Raw genomic sequence first — 16,467 nt, 5'->3', positions numbered from 1 at the left:
AAATGCCTAGTATGTGGAAAACAACTAGCACAAACAATGCCTAGTTTTTATTTGTGGACTTATTTGTGTAAAGGTTGGGCAAGGCCAAACAGATTCCTGGATGAAAACTGTACTGCAGAAGGCCACCCATGAAGTGAAGCATTGGAGGAGAGAATTTGCCTAAACAGTCATGCACCAGTTTGCTGAAAGCATGAATAGCAGCAGGCAGCAAGTTTTTAGGCCTGAATTTAAACTTAAGGCATCTGTGGTTATACCTGTGATTTCAAGAGTTTCTCTCCACCTCTTAAGAAGATGATTCTGTTTAATGTTGTAATATGTATGAGTCACAGACTTATTTTAGGTGCTAGTTGAAATTTTGCATTTATAATTTTTTAAATTAATGGCTGGCCAACATTATTTTCCACAAGCAGACATTGCTAGTACGAAAGACTATCAGGGATATAACTAGGTTGATCATAGAGCTGACTTCATTTTTTTATTTTTCAAACATCTTTAATATTAGAACTTTTAAAAAGCCATGAAGTACTTCCGCAGAGGTACCTGCTATATATCTGCTATATGTGTATGGGTGTAATCAAGCTATCATCTCTTGTTTGTTAACAACCATCATTTTCTTCTTTCTGTTCCCTATCACGCAGTTTCTTGTTTTTGTTTATATTGCAGTAAGTAGCAACTCCATCTAATTAAATATTTACCCTTAAAATTATTCACGTTGAACTGATGGCTAAGGCACTATAATACTCACTGTAAAAAACACACCTTTGTACCATATTTTATATACAGTATATGTAGGTTATGGGAGGCAGAAATCACAATTACTAGGTGCATTCTGGAACTACAGAGAAGTTAAACTTTTTAAGTCTTTGTAGCCCAAGATTCACATCTTGTGCTAGATTTTAGAGTGACAGATGGTGCTTGTTTTTACAATGTGGGAAGTCATGCTTCCCAATTGTAAATTTATTTGGTAAACTGAGGATTTATGCTGTCTCTGATTCTTATTATGCTACACATTTTTTTCCTTGAATGATGAAATTTACTTATATATTTAGTACTGAACTTTAAGAAAAGCCCTGTTGAACTATAAAGGTAAAGGATTCTTCTGTCCAGTCATTTCTGACGAGGGACTCAGCATTGTCCAAGGATACTTCCGTGGTCATGTGGTCAGCATGAGTATACACCTAGTGTATGGAATGCTCTTACCTTCCCACCGAAGTGACAGCAATAGCAATAGCACTTAGACTTATGTATTGGTTCATAGTACTTTAAAAGCACTCTGTAAGTGGTTTAGAGTCAGCATATTGCCCCCAATAATCTGGGTCCTCATTTTACTAACCTTAGAAGCATGAAAGGCTTGAGCCTGTCATGTTCGAACTCTTGACAGTGAGCGGAGTTAGCCAGCAAGATTGCATTCTAACCACTGCACCACCCTGTTACCTATTTATGTACTCACATCTGTATGCTGTTTGGTTGGCAAGAGCTGGGCCAAATAACAGGAGCTCACCTCATTGCATGGTACTCAGGTCTCGAACCCAGGATGTCAGTTTTCTAGCTGACAAGCTCAGCATCTTTAACCACTGAGCCATCGTGACCTATATACTCAAGGCTTATCTGCTTTAGCTGCTATTGTGGCTAATAAGACACCTCTGCTTATATTCTCCAGCACCTGGTATTAAGAGGCAAACGTCTGCTGGTGCTGGGTAATATATCCATCAAGTTTAGTAGATACTGATAACTTCAAACTCCAGGCATTTGTCTAATCCCCTTTTATAGCTATCAAACTTATAAGTGGCCATCACCACAACTTTGGGTAACAAGTTGCACCCTAACTATGCACTGTGTGAAGTAATAGATATGGCCCGAAAGTGTTATACAGCAGGATGTGTAAAAATATTTCAGCACAGACACAAGGGAAGATAGATCTAGTTATCTTTGTGAAAAATACTAGTATCTGCAACCTTGTTGGCTGTTCTTTGTCTGTTTTATGGGAATTGAACTTTGGCAAGATCATGAGCTGCAAAAGCTTGGGGTAGGGAAGTATTCATAAATACAACCCAAAAGCTGACATTTCAGTTGATCTTAATGGTTTCCACTCATGCAGGGATATATGTATGTAATATATATTAAAATATATTTATGAATAAAAGCACACATATATATATGTGTGTGTGTGTGTGTGTATAGGGATGCGGTGGCTCAGTGGGTTAAGATGCTGAGCTTGTCGATCAGAAGGTCGGCAGTTTGGCGGGTCGAATCCCGAGTGCCGCATAGCAGAGTGAGTGCCTGTTACTCATCCCAGCTTCTGCCAACTTAGCAGTTCAAAAACACGTAAAAATGCAAGCAGAAAAATAGGGACCACTATGGTGGGAAGGTAACAGCGTTCTGTGCGCCTTTGGCGTCTAGTCATGCCAGCCACATGACTGACACAGGAAATAAAGATTTGTCCCATGTTTGGGGCCTAGCAAGGTAATCTAAAGAGTTAACAAGCATTTGACATATATCTCCCCTTGCTTCTCAGCTAACAAAGCGAGAGAGAGTCTGTGGCCTAGAGGTGAAAACAACTGCCTAATGTGCAATCAGCCCAGGTTCGAATCTCAGAAGGGTATGGCTGACTGATACAAACTAATAAGTTTAAAATTTACACACACACACACAGACACACATATGGTATATATATATATGGTGTGTATATATATATATATATGGTGTGTATATATATGGGAGGTTATCACACATGTATGCAACCACCATACTATTTTTTGGGATGCTGGCAAGAAGTCTTCTCCTTGCAGAAATCCTGAAAAGCTTCAGCTCTTTTTCATTAGTCCATCAGAGATCAGCTTTTGTACTAGCAGATAACATGTTGTGGGCAGTTAATGTGAAATATAGTTAAACACTTCATTTGGTGAAGTGTTAGTAGTAGCAGGTTGGTCTGAATATTAGTTTTAAAATGTGTGTCCTTTCACAAACTGTTTCCATAGCTAATGGTTGGAAGCATTATGAAATCAGATCTTCATGCCTTGGATAAAAAGTGAAAGCATGGCAAATCTAAAGTCATATTCATTATACTATTTATTAACACAGGGCTAAAATAAAGGAAGTGGACAGGATCATGGGGAGGCTGAGCACCACCACATGTTTATTGGACCCGTGCCCTTCCTGGCTGGTTTATGCAGCCCGGGAGAGGACACGCAGCTGGTTCCAGGCAGTTATATCGGCTTCTTTGAGTGAGGGTAGCTTCCCCGCCGTCTTGAAAGAGGCGGTGGTGAGGCCTCTCCTCAAGAAGCCTGCCTTGGACCCAGCTGTATTGAACAACTTTCGTCCTGTCTCCAACCTTCGCTTTCTTGCGAAGGTTGTTGAGAGTGTGGTGGCACATCAGCTCCCTCTGGTCCTGGATGAAGCGGATTATCTAGACCCGTACCAATCGGGTTTCAGGCCCGGGTACAGCACGGAGACGGCATTGGTCGCGCTGGTGAATGATCTCTGGAGGGCTCGGGACAGGGGGCATTCCTCTGTTCTGGTCCTATTAGACCTCTCAGCGGCTTTCAATACCATCGACCATGGTATCTTGCTGCGGCGTCTCGGGGGATTGGGAGTGGGAGGCACGGTTTTACAGTGGTTCTCCTCCTATCTCCAGGGACGCTCGCAGTCGGTGTTGGCAGGAGGGCAGAGGTCGACCGCGAGGTCTCTCATTTGTGGAGTTCCTCAGGGGTCGGTCCTCTCGCCTCTCCTGTTCAACATCTATATGAAACCGCTGGGTGAGATCATTCGTGGTTTTGGAGTTGGGTATCATCAGTATGCTGATGATACCCAGCTTTTCTTTTCGACCCCAAACCACCCCAGTGATGCCCTCACCGTGATGTCCCGTTGCCTGGAGGCGGTTCGGGTCTGGATGGGGAGGAACAGACTTCAACTCAACCCCGACAAGACCGAGTGGCTTTGCATACCTTCATCCCGGGTTTAATCGGACATTCCACCTCTTGCTATGGGGGGCGAATTATTACCCCCCGTAGATAGGGCTCGCAACTTGGGAGTCCTCGTAGATTCACGGCTCACCCTGGAAGACCACATAGGAGCTGTGACTAGGGGGGCTTTCGCCCAGGTTCGCCTGGTGCGCCAGTTGCGGCCCTATCTAAGCCGGGATGATCTATGCACAGTCACTCACGCGCTCGTGACCTCTCGACTGGACTACTGCAACGCTCTCTACATGGGGCTGCCCTTGAGGACCACCCGGAAGCTCCAACTGGCACAGAATGCAGCCGCGAGAGTTGTGTTGGGAGTTTCCCGATACTCCCATGTCACACCTCTGCTCCGTGAGCTGCATTGGTTGCCAGTTGTCTTCCGGGTGAGATTCAAGGTATTAGTTATGGTGTTTAAAGCCCTACATGGCAGGGGTCCGGAGTACCTTAGGGAACACCTGCTGCCGGCGTCAACTTCCCTCCGCCCTGTGCGTTCCCACAGAGAGGGCCTCCTCAGGGTGCCACCGGTCAGAGAATGTAGATTGGTGGCCCCCAGGGGGAGATCTTTCTCTGTGGGCGCCCCGGAGCTATGGAACCAGTTACCGGTTGAGCTCCGGACAGCGCCCGATCTTCGCTCCTTTCGCCGCGATCTGAAAACATACCTGTTCGAACAAGCCGGCCTGGCCTGAGGGGGGATTGGTGGGGTTTTTATTATCATTTTATTGGGGTTTTATTAATGTATTTATTGTTTTTTATGGGCATGTATTTAATTACTTTTTAATTTTTGTAGCTCTGTGTTTTATTCTTGCCCTGTACACCGCCCTGAGTCCTTCGGGAGAAGGGCGGTATAGAAATATTAATAAATAATAATAAATTAAAAACCTCCAGTGTTGGAGCATTCACCGCTTCTGGAGGCAGGTTGTTCCACTGATTAATTGTTCTGTCGGGAAGTTTCTCCTTAGTTCTAGGTTGCTTCTCTCCTTGACTAGTTTCCATCCGTTGCTTCTTGTCCTGCCTTCAGGTGCTTTGGAGAATAGCTTGACTCCCTCTTCTTTGTGGCAGCCCCTGAGATATTGGAACACTGCTATCATGTCACCCCTTGCTCTTCTCTTCATTAAATTAGACATTGAGCAAGACCCTGTGGGTATCTAGGAATTAAGCCATGTAAAGACTTTAAGAATTAAACCGAGCAGTTTGAACTATATCTGGAAATATACTGGAATAAATAGTACATAACTACGGCATCTCCATTCTCCAGGGCATGGATTCTGCACCAGTTGTAGTTTCTGAGTAAAGATGACCCAATGTAGAGTACATTGCAAAATCTGTCCAGTGATGAGGACACTGGACACAGTAAGACTAGTTAGTATACCATCCATTGCAGTCTACCACAGTTTTTTTAATGGAATTATCTCAAATGTGGAAGGACTGACTGGCCTGAATAAGGACAATCTAGAACAGTGTTTTTCAACCTTTTTTGGGCAAAGGCACACTTGTTTCATGAAAAAAATCATGAGGCACTCCACCATTAGAAAATGTTAAAAAATTTAACTCTGTGTCTATATTGACTATATATAAAGTAATTCTCTTGAATAGGAATCAAATAAACACAAAGAAAGTATTTTATAATTACTTTTCAATTTTTCCCACGGCACACCAGGCAACATCTCGCGGCACACTAGTGTGCCGCGGAACAGTGGTTGAAAAACACTGATCTAGAACCTGTCCATATCAGAATTACTTACGAGCAAATACAGGTAGTCCTTGATTTACAGCCATTTATTTAGTGACCATTTGAAGTTACAACAACATTAGCCAAATCAAGTCAATAAGATAAAATCTGAATGTTTCTGGCAGGGTTGCGTTTAATCTTTCCATGAGGAGAAAGGCAACAACAACTGCTGATCACTGATCTCCTGTTGAAGTACCCAGGAGGGTTAATTACAGCCTTCCAAGAAACAAGGGACAAATTCCCCCATTTATTGATCAGATCAGTAGAATGACTTAATATTATGTCTCTGTCTTACTCAGACAATAGTTTACTCATGGTATGTGATAGGGGAAAAACATCTAATAGTGGGAGGTTATCACACATGTATGCAACCACCATACTATTTTTTGGGATGCTGGCAAGAAGTCTTCTCCTTGCAGAAATCCTGAAAAGCTTCAGCTCTTTTTCATTAGTCCATCAGAGATCAGCTTTTGTACTAGCAGATAACATGTTGTGGGCAGTTAATGTGAAATATAGTTAAACACTTCATTTGGTGAAGTGTTAGTAGTAGCAGGTTGGTCTGAATATTAGTTTTAAAATGTGTGTCCTTTCACAAACTGTTTCCATAGCTAATGGTTGGAAGCATTATGAAATCAGATCTTCATGCCTTGGATAAAAAGTGAAAGCATGGCAAATCTAAAGTCATATTCATTATACTATTTATTAACACAGGGCTAAAATAAAGGTCTTAACATACAGAGTAGGATGGAATGAAAAAGTTGTTCCAAAGGTCTGATATAATACTGGATGTTTAAAATATAATAGGTAGAAATCACTACTAGCAGATTAATTTGCCCCATAATATCTCATTTAAAAAGAGGCGCAATGGCTCAATTGTTAAATATGCTGAGCTTGGCATCTGGAGTCCGAAGCACCATGCAAGTTGGCCGAGCTCCTGCCCACCTAGCAGTTCAAAAGCATGCAAATGCAAGTAGATAAATAGGTAACACTTCGTGGGAAGGTAACAGTGTTCCATGTGCCTTTGGCATACAGTTATGCAGGCCACATGACCAAAGAGTCTTCAGACTCTTTGTTGCCACTGTGAGTTGTGGTGGTGGGGGCACGAAGGGAGGCTCAGCCAATCTCAATGTATACATGGTTGTACTTTGACAATAAAGGTTCATTCATTCAGACAACACTGGCTCCCTCAGCAAAGAAACAGAGAAAAGCACCACTGTCTAGAGTTGGATATGACTAGAAATTGGAGAAGTGGTATTATTCCAGATGTCAAGGAATGGCTGTTGAAAATGTGTGCTCTATCTGTTTTGGAAAAGGCAATATTTTCTATCAATAAAAAGATACAACATTGTGTGTTATTAGGGCAGACATTTTGTGATAGCTTATAATAATACCTTGTACTGTTTATATTAGTGAATTCACTGGTAAACTGTTGATAAAGTATAAAATGTAAGATAGATTTTTTTTCCTTTTTTCCTTCTTAGTTTGTATCTTTGGTTTGAATTTTTACTTTTTTAGGTTTTTCTTTTTTTATGACTAAAGTCTATGTGTTAAAGATAAAGATATTAAACTTTCAAAAAAAAATGTATTTTTTTAATTCACTAAACTAATCAGTAGCACTGGCTTCCAATATCCCTAGGGCACGTTTATTATTATATTATTTTCAACAACTTGTTCTTTCTTTTTGCCCTTGTACAAGGAATTCTTTATTTGATTGTTCTTAGATTAGCAGGTTACACCGAGTAAATCAGTATATCAGTAAACAAACCACAGTTCTGATCTAGAGAAAGATCAGCAATTCAATATTTGGAATGTTGGCTGTTCTCCTCCAATTGTGTTTTTGATTACTCTCAGTGATGAATAACAGACATTAGAAAATAAGGATCTGTCAACATCCTCAATATCTTCAACTTAGCATCAAGGCAATGGGTTTGCAGCTTTGACAGGCTCTTTCTTCCAAAGATCTGGGAATGACTTTCAATCAGGTATCTGAGTATATATAGTAGAGAAAGCTCTATCCTTTTCTTAAAGCATGAAAAAGATAGATCAAGAATTTAGTTGCTGGCTACTCTTCAGCTTTTTCATACTAGGCCTTGACCTTCTTTCTACGTAATAATGCAACTGAATATTGTATACTGATCTATTCTTGATAGGTTCTGAACTTATTTCTTTATTCACCTGTCATGCTCAGTTCAGTGTGTTCAGAAGCTGATGCTTGATCTTATCAGGTGTCTTTCACCAAACCAATAAAAACACCCCAAATAATTTCTGGTTGAAGTTACATGTTAGAAGTCAATGCTCAATCAGCACACAGTGACACTGGCCATTTTTACAAATTGGAACTCAAGGTAATAAGATTATATTTTAACAAACAGAAAAAACCAGTTATGAAAAAGACCTCTTTTGCTTACTCCCATCTTCAGTGGTGACTATTAGGATGCTGAATTAAGTGAATAAGAGTATAGAGAGAGCCATGCAGTTGGGAGGGACCATTAACATCCTATAAGTCAGAGTCAAGATTAGGCTACAATGCTAGGCTTGAAACCAAGGAAATATCCAACATAGATAAATGTCATGTACCAATATGACAATATTTGACTTCTTCAGAAGCTCTATCCCAGCAGTTTCACATACATTTTAAATACATTAGACCCACCTCTAAAATATCATGTTGACTTCAAGATCAGAGAACAAACATCATCACTGACTAGAGAGACAGCAAGGAATAGCTTGGTACAGATACCACATGTCTTCTGTTTAATTTGTTGCATCAAAATTACATGTTCTCTGCATCAAGAATTGCTAAAAGTAGTACCAAAAAAAATCTGAGAAAAATACATTATTTCTCCCAAGTACCAAAGAATAAACACCATCCCCCAGAGATGCTAACTTATCTTAATCATCTACTGTAAGATAGCACAAATGTGATTAAAATGGTGTCTTAATTTGCACATGCTAAACTAGTGTGTGATTTGGATCGTACACTTCTCTGAAACCAACTATGCGGTTCCAATTCAAAAATTATGCACAAAAATATGCTAGGGAATGTTGATATTAATGTTAGTACATTCCCCAACCAGCTATTTAATTTACTAAAATGTACAAACCTTTGGAAATGAATACAGTTACTGCCAGACCAATATGATTACCTGAAATTTTGTTTCATATAAATCGTCAGTTTTTCCCCCAAATATATCTTTATTTTTTATCTTTATAATGATTTATAGCATTGGTTATCTCCCATCACATTTACTGCCCTCCATGAATGGTCCCTGCTCCTGACTGGCTATATTATTGATGTCCACTGATAAAATACTACCCAAAGCACTCTTGAAGTGTCCATTCACAGGTCTGTATTATCATATTTATCCTGTAATATTTTAGCATGCATAAGTATCTTCTTGAGCATTAATAAAACAACATAAAAAATCAAGATTTTTCCCTATGCTTTACAATACATTTCACAAACGTGGAGTAGAGAAGAAAAAGTAGATATATAAGGAACAATTTTGTACGGATTGCAGAGCAATTAAAACACATATCCGGAGTAATTCAAATACGTAAAATCCCAGGAGTATTTTGAAACCAAATCAGTTTGGAAGCATCTCTTCTTCACAGAAAGTACAGCACTTATTGCCTACTGTCGATTTTGTGCAGGTTATAGTATGTAGTATCTGACTTTTTCAATAATAAATTTCAAAATACTACATCAAGGGGAGAAGCAGCACTTAAGGAAACGTTAAACAAAACTGCTGAAACACCTTTGTAAACGGGCATGGATAACGTTTAATGTAAGGTATAAGAATTTGTTAGAAATCACTTTCTTTCACTAACATTACCACACTGATATATTTAACATGGGCATTTACATGCTTTGCATTTTAAGTGTCTCTGAAATTCAAGCACCAAGTCTGCCCATTTCAGTTGCACCATCAGATGTAATGAGTTATGGCACTATCGGCATGTTGATAAGCTATAGCCCAAAGAAGAACAAGGAGAAAGCATAAAAAATATGGCCAGAGGATGGGATAAAATTATCAGCGAGTGTGTTTTCCTGTTTGGTTTTAATCTACATTTAATTAAATTCTTATCTTCTGTGTACTTATGGTCGCATTTGAATGGCGAGACTGCATTCATTATGAATGGTAAAACTTAACTCAGAGAACATTTCATGTGCTTCCTTATAAGGAGGAGGAAGAAGAATGCTTTCTTTATTCTTTAGACTTAGGTCGAATTAAAGAAGGGTTAAGTTTTTTCGGAGGGGGGGGCTTAAGTGCTACTGCATGATTAACATGAAGGTTAAACAGAATAAAGAAAGGTAAACTTTAATCAATATATTACTCATTTCGAAATATCAGTCTCTATAGTTTGGAACCCCAAAAGCTACATACACATACATATACACATAGGCATGTGCACACCCACCCACCCACCCCACAGGCACGCCATGTGCGTGCAACCACACACAGAGAGAGACACACTCACACAATTAGATTTTCTTTTTTTACTTTCTGTAGGAAAAAATGTACTAAAAAGAAGTGGTCTTTTATTTTGCATTTTCTCTCAGGAATATCAGAACAGATTCAGAAGGAGATACTGCAATCCTCTCCGTTATCACTGTATTATCTTCGACTTGAATGGAAGGAGGATTGTTTGTTATTTACTATTTCAGTTAACTTCCTATTCTTTTAGTTGATCTTGTCCCAGTAGTCCAGTGTCTACAGTGGCCATTTTCTGTTTATCTATGTCACCCACAACCTCCCTGTAGTTCTAGAGAAATCTAAGTGGCATACAGTATTAGATTCTAGAGCAGGAGTAGGCAACCTTGGCTCTTTTATGACTCGTGGACTTCAGCCCCCAGAATTCCTGAGCCAGCATGGCTGGCTCAGGAATTCTGAGAGTTCAAGTCCACGAGTCATAAACGAGCCAAGGTTGCCTACCCCTGTTCTAGAGTATAGATCATGAGATATTTTGAACATTCAACAGACACTTGCTGGATGAAATTGAACACCTACTCAATCTAATATTTTTTTCTCATCTTAGCAGATGACTTTCTTCAATGCAATTGTCACAAATTTTACATAAGGGCAACAACCATCCCACCTGTGTTGGGAGCTTCCTCAAATTTATTAGCATTTACATAAGAAATATAAAACTCCCACAATGAATAAATTCTCTATAAATTATTTTAATATTTATTTTTAATTTATTTATTCATTCTATTTATATAGCTGCCCATCTCACTTTTATGTGATTCTAGGTGGCTTATAATAAAACAAATAAAAACACAATATAAAAATAGAAACAAATAGCAGCTGGTCATAAGCTAGCCTGTCATCCACCCAATCAGGAGGCAAGCTCAAAGCCACACCCAGGGCACAAAGTCAAGTTTTAAAGGTCTTATGGAAGGCCAGGAGGGACAAGGCTAATCTAACCTCAGAGGGAATGATGTTCTAAAAGGTAAGTCCCACAGCAGAAAAAGCTCTCCTTTTGGGTCCTGGAAGCCAAACTCCCTAGCTGACAGTACCTGGAATATTGGGGAAATATTGTCTGATAAGTAACCAGGTCATATACCTTGAAGAGCTCTAAACACGACAATCAGGACCTTAAACTGTACCTCTAATTTACCAAAAGGACACTGGAAGCCAATGCAACTCATGGACCAGTGGTGTCACATTGTAGTTTGAACTGCCTGAATTTCCTGATTTCCCTGGTGCTTGACACAAATGTACTGAATAACTGGTATCAATAACTGCCTGCACTGCTGCATTTTGTACCAATATGGCGATCACAAGGGCATGAGTGATTGTGAACCACCACCACCCACAATTTAGGAGCAGAAACAGCTGATGCAGAGCCTGAAGCAAAAAAACATTGATGAAACTTTCTGGGAACTAGCAAGTCCAAAATCTAAGAGTCCACCAATCTTGCTTGGGTTGAGTTGAAGCCTGTGGTATCCCATTCAGGTTCCCTTAGCCTCCCAGCACTGAGACAGAATCTCTAGTCTATGGCATCACTCAGGCTACCTGTGATGGAGATATATAATTGGGTATCATCAGCATATTGATAATTTTTTAACCTAAAGTCAGATGACCTCACCCAGTGGTTTCATGTAAATGAGAAATAGGAGGGGAAGGAGTACCATTGTATTGTTTTTGTATCAGACTGTTTTTCATTCAACTGTGTTTTAATTGGGGTCAAACGTGTAACCCATGGCTCAGAGAGATGGTAAGCTCCCTTCCATTGTGTTGTGTTGGGTTCAAGCAGAGACTAGACTGCCATTGTGTCTGGGATACTTTAATATGGATTCTTTCATTGTTTAATGTTTTGTACCTATCTAATGGCCTCTTTCAACTCTGTGGTTCAACAATTCTAAGCAAAAAGAAAAGAAAAGCAATAATAAAATTCTCAATTTTCCTATGACTTGCAAAGGCATTTATTTCTTTGGATGAAAGTTTCCAGTGATTTCCTGGAATGGTGCTTGCTTCAGCAGCAATGTAATTTGTAATCTTAAGCATATTCTTTCAAAATAATTACTGACAGCCACATTAATTATATCAGATTCAAATAGAGGTAATGGTTACCAGTTCAACTATATCATGTAAAGGTATTCTTTGACTTATGACCAGAATTGGGACCATAATTTCTATTGCTATGCAAAGTGGTTGTTAAGTAAGTTGTGCCCAATTTTACGAACTTTTCCCCCCCATGGTTAAGGAAATCACTGTAGTTGTTAAAGGAATCATGTAGTTGGAGTGCTGCAACCCATCATATATGACAGCTGCCAAGCACCCACATTTTAGTTACCATGGGGGTGCTGCAACAGTCATAAGTAACTTTTTTCAGAGCCCTTGTAACTTTGAATGGTCATTAAATGACCATTTGTTACTACTTGTAACCAGTGCTTTTTTTGTAAAAGAAAAAGGTGCCGGAACTCACACATGTCATACAACCTGCCTTGCCTACCCTACAAGGTTCCATCCAAAAAAGGTGCCGGAACTCCGTTCTGAGCGTTCTATGAGAAAAAAAGCCCTGCTTGTAACAAATAATAGATCCTAAATTACTGGTATCTTACTGTGCTTTTTTACTACCTGAGTTCCTCTGTATGCTTTTCCAGTTGTGACTACGAGGTTGTTATAAAAAGGAGGGGGTCAACTTATTTTCCAAAGCAGCAGAGAGCAGGACAAAAAAAAATTGATGGAAACTAATCAAAGAGAAACTTCCTAACAATGAGAATAATTAACCAGTACAACAGTTTGCCTTCAGAATTTGTGGCTGTTTCATCACTGGAGGTTTTTAAGAAAGAGACTGGACAGTCACTTGACTGAAATGGTATAGGGTCTCCTGCTTGAGCAGGTGGTTGGACCAGAAGAACTGCAAGGTCCTTTCCAGCATTATTCTAATTCTGATTTTCTTTGCAAAACACACTGAACGTTTCAGCTTCTGCATAAAACATGAATAATAAATACAAACAAGCAAGCAAGGTTATTAAAGCTATGTGGCACTCTGCTTTATTTACTACTCATCACTCCCTTTGTGTATTTATTTAGATCAGGCTTGCCCTCCAGATATATAAATTTATAGCTTTCTTCAGCTCTAAACCTCAGTGATCCTACAGGATCAGCATTGCTCAAGAGATGAGTCAATTTATTTCTGGCTCAGCTGTGGTGCACTTCAAACCACAGCAAAGCTACTTCTTTTTTTTTGGGGGGGGGAGATGGGAAGGAGTAAACGATTGATTGTAATGAAATAAAATGATGCAGATTCTTCTGTTCAAACTCTGTATATTTCCCATATAGTGTCATCACTCCAGTTGTCCTAAAACGAAAGTAAAGGTATAAAATTATAATTCATGGTGAACTGAAAAACTAGCGATAGACACACTCTGCTTACAATAGGCCAATTTTGAATATAGAAGGTTCAGGTTGACCAGTAAAAGACACTGATGTGAAAAAATAGGTAATACTATCTTGGAGGGACAAATATATTGATCTCAAAAAGAAGTATTTGCTATATTCACATACATTAATTTTCCACTGTGCAACCCGTGAGCCAGCCTCAGCTCATATAGTTTTATATTAGCAGTTGATCCCTGCATGAAATTGGTCTGAGGTTAAACTATAAGCATTATTTGTGGGAATTTTGCTTGCATAATAAAAGGTTTTGAGTAAATAGAGACAGCGTAATGCAAGAGAGATGCTTTATTTATCCCTAGCATTCATTAGTGAGGGCAAGGACCATAACTCATAAGAAGTGAAACAATGAATTATGATGCACCTATCCTCTCAAGGCAACAACAAATGTAAATAAAACGGCAGCACAGTACATGTCACAAATTTGAAAGAAGCATATTGTTTTATTAAAAGCCTTTGACTTCTATGACAAAAATGTCAAGGGCTGCTTATGAAGCCTACAATATCAATGAACTTGTTTCATTTAATTATTTCTCGCAACTATCATTCTGTGCCAAGATTTCTCATCACTGAAAATATGTATGTGAAATGTGGACAGTAACAGCAAGATTAATTTGATTTTGTTAGCTAAATATGTCTCAATGTTCCAGGATTATACCAAAACAAAATGTATCCTTCTTCCTACCTTCTGTTTCCTTCCATATAATCTATTTTGTCTGTATTATCTCAAAGACATTTTTAAAGAAATCTAATTGGATTTGGAGCTTTGGGTTAAAATCTTAAAACTTTAAGGAGCTAAATGATTGGTCTGTGTAAGCTTATAGGCATTCCATATCTTTGCTGAATTAGTAGACAATGACATTACAGTAAACTATTGTCCTGGGCTGCTGAGTAAAATTTAGGAAAGTGAGTGCCACTTTTAGAAAACTTTGTGTGACCCCTTTCAAAGTCACTTCAGTATTTCTGTGTAACAATGAAATTCAGTTAGAAAATCAAAATAAAATAAGGGGTAGAAGAAAAAGTTAAAGACCAAAGAAAAGGGCTGGAGTGACATGAGAACAGTCTTCCAATATTTGAGGGGATGTCACAGAGAACAGGTAGTCAACCTATTCTCCAAAGCATCTGAACAAGAACTAGAACAAGAAGTAACAATGCAAAGAGAAATGCAAACATGAAAGAAGGAGAAATAGAATGGCTTGCATCCAGAAGTTGTGGGTGCTCCATCAAGGGAGTTTTAAGAAGAGATTGAGCAGCCATTTGTCTGAAATGGTAGAGTCTCCTGCTTGAGCAAGGCATTGGATTAGAAGGTTGCTTCTAACTCCATTATTCTGATGTTATGGTATGATCATGTTACAATTTTGACATCTCAGGGAAGGAGCATGGATATAAGTGTCCACTGTTGCTAAGACAGTGGCAATTTTTGGTGAAGATCCTACTTGCTAAATTCTAATTTGGATCCAGTGACATTCTAAATAGTTCTACTGACTGTTTTCTAGTCTCTTTGCCCAGATATGGTAAATGTCATGTGGACATGTTAATTATTCATTTTCCCCATGTAATATAAATTGGAGAAAAGCAGGCATAAATAACATATAACTATCCACACCAGTGAAATATTTATGTTCAAATTGACTTTTGCTGATTTTGAAACCATTGTAATAATGAAGAAGCACTCTCTAAATATTTATTAGTGATATACAAATTACACACTGCTAGAATCATACAGAAACATTCCTAGAAAAATTGCTTTTTTACGTATCTGCATGTTTAGTTTTGTAAACCCTAAATCTTAAATTACTTTATATACTGTGCAGCCCTACTCTTACTCTTCTTTTGTTATGGTGCTGCTAGCTATTTAGGACTTTTTGGTTAGAAAGTAAAGCCTGATATAAACTTAAGTGAAATGAAAAATGGTAATCTAGCTCTAGGTCAATATTTTTCCAACTTTGCAAGTTTAAGATATGACAGTTTCAATTCCCAGAATTCCCCAGGCAACATAGGAACTTCTGGGAGTTGAAGTCCATTATCTTACAATTGCCAAGTTTGAAAAATACTGCTCCAAATTAACTGCTGAAGCATAGAAGACAAGCAGAGAAGAAGGTGTCAACTGTGACAACATTCTTGCACATTCTAGAATATAGTAGGAGTATTTCTATACTCCTAGTCATTCTTCCTATATAGTAATTGAAAATATTAAGTAATAGAATTGCTTCCATATGGGTAGATGAACTGAAAAAGATGGGTAGTTTAGGAAGCTATATCCATCACTACCACCCGTAATGTTGACTAAGTAGAATGAGATGCAGTTATTGGGAAAGAAAAATGATTTCTCTTCAGGAATAAGGAAGGCATGAATATAATTTAATTTTGACTCACTGACGACTGCTACTACTGACCTGTCTAGTCTGATCAGATGAATGTTTACCATGGTGACACAAAAAATGGAATTAGTTCAAAGCATGACTCATTAATTAAAAACAGAAAAAGTTTTCAGTGTAATTACACAAGTAATGGAAATTAGCATTTATAAGCCCATTACTTGCAAACTTTGTCAGCAAACTTCTGAATATCATTATCAGCAACAACAGAAGCTTTTGACAGCATTGTTAGGAATTCATAAGGACTGCATATTTGGTGGATAATTGCACCCTAAGCAGATCTTAGGAAAGAACACACCCAACTATTTTGGTGCTGCAACAAAGATTTACATTATATTCCGAAAGTGCTTCACTTAGGATGCAGTATATTTATTACCAAAGAAAGACATTATGGAAGAATGGTAATAAATCAAGTGAAAGTCACAAGGAAAATAGATACATTCATGGTATTTAAGCTATTTACATCTGTCTAATAACATTTTTCTGATTAT

General features: G+C 38.6%; 1 protein-coding gene across 2 annotated transcripts in view; it reads right to left on the bottom strand.

Moving 5' to 3' along the window:
* ZFPM2 (zinc finger protein, FOG family member 2) overlaps positions 1-16,467 on the bottom strand; it is a gene marked incomplete at both ends in the record, with an annotated part of 365,245 nt that overhangs the window by 53,981 nt on the left and 294,797 nt on the right. The window lies entirely within an intron of this gene.

This window comes from Vipera berus, assembly GCF_964194415.1.
Source record: "Vipera berus genome assembly, chromosome: 3".
In the NCBI taxonomy this organism is placed as follows: domain Eukaryota; kingdom Metazoa; phylum Chordata; class Lepidosauria; order Squamata; family Viperidae; genus Vipera; species Vipera berus.
This window is presented reverse-complemented; position numbering and strand designations above follow the sequence as displayed.